Here is a 1,121-nt window from a genome sequence, read left to right as displayed (position 1 = left end):
GCTCAAGGAAGAGTTATCAGATAATTAGAAATTTAATTTGCCTAATGTAAGACATCTTCAGTATTGTTTTGTATTTAATATTATGGTTAGTACATGTTGTAAGGTGTCTCAGTAATATGAATTTTGAGAATGGTTTTAAATATTACATTTAAGGTATGTGAGAGAGAATTGCATGACAAATTGAAAATAGGATTTAAAGGTTGCATATGGATAAAGAATTTGTTAAAAATGACAATTATAGTAATCCTCTCAGTATAGAAGGAGGCAGAGGCAGGGAAAATAGAATAAAAGAATATATGAAGCAACATTATCAGATTCAAGATTTGATATGTGAGAAAAAGGAATATGATGATATGATTTAAAGTTGCATGCGGATAAGGAATTTGTTAAAATCACAATTTTAGTAATAAATCCTGTAAAGTAGCAGATAGATGTATATAAAAAGAAAAACTGAAATGAGATTTTGGGAGTTAAAACATGATCTAGGTAGATTTAGGGCCATAATTGCGTCAGTAGATCTGTACGTTGAGTGATACAATTTCCTCCATGCCTTTGGTTTTAACTGTGTTAAAAAGAAAAAGAAATCCATTGCATATAATCTAGTAAAATTAGCTTTTAGATCTCAATAGCAATATGCTGTCAAATAAGGAACCAGTTTGTAACTCTCTATTTTATCATCTCATTTATCATATTGTCCATCTGTTATCATTCAGTCACATTATTTATTCTATTTGATTACCAGATACAGGTATACATGTTAAATAGTGCAATAGAATCAATAAGGTGATAAATTCTTAGATTTTCTTTTACCTTGTCATATCCATCATAAAGGTTTGGTTTCTTCAAAAAATTTTTTTTGACAATTACATTAAAGAAAGCAATTGTTTTGAAATCTAAATTCTTTATATTCCATCTTGGTAAACCTTGTATAGTATATCTGTAAGGAACTGTAGTTTCACCAAGAATGATATAGTTGTGGATATTCTTGTACTTGTGCCATATGGTTAGTTGTAATATTTTTTGACTTAGAAATCTTTATATGTTTTGAAATACATATTTCTTTTGCAATTTTTTTTATGTATGAATATGAAAAATCAAAATTATCTGTATAGTATGGAGAC

The 1,121-nt window shown here is 27.8% G+C and overlaps 1 protein-coding gene across 1 annotated transcript in view; it reads left to right on the top strand.

Moving 5' to 3' along the window:
• Positions 1–1,121, top strand: part of LOC119594795 (CCR4-NOT transcription complex subunit 6-like) — a 24,751-nt gene that overhangs the window by 1,071 nt on the left and 22,559 nt on the right. The window lies entirely within an intron of this gene.

The sequence above is a fragment of the Penaeus monodon genome, chromosome 34 (genome assembly GCF_015228065.2).
Source record: "Penaeus monodon isolate SGIC_2016 chromosome 34, NSTDA_Pmon_1, whole genome shotgun sequence".
Taxonomy (NCBI): Eukaryota; Metazoa; Arthropoda; class Malacostraca; order Decapoda; family Penaeidae; genus Penaeus; species Penaeus monodon.
This window is presented reverse-complemented; position numbering and strand designations above follow the sequence as displayed.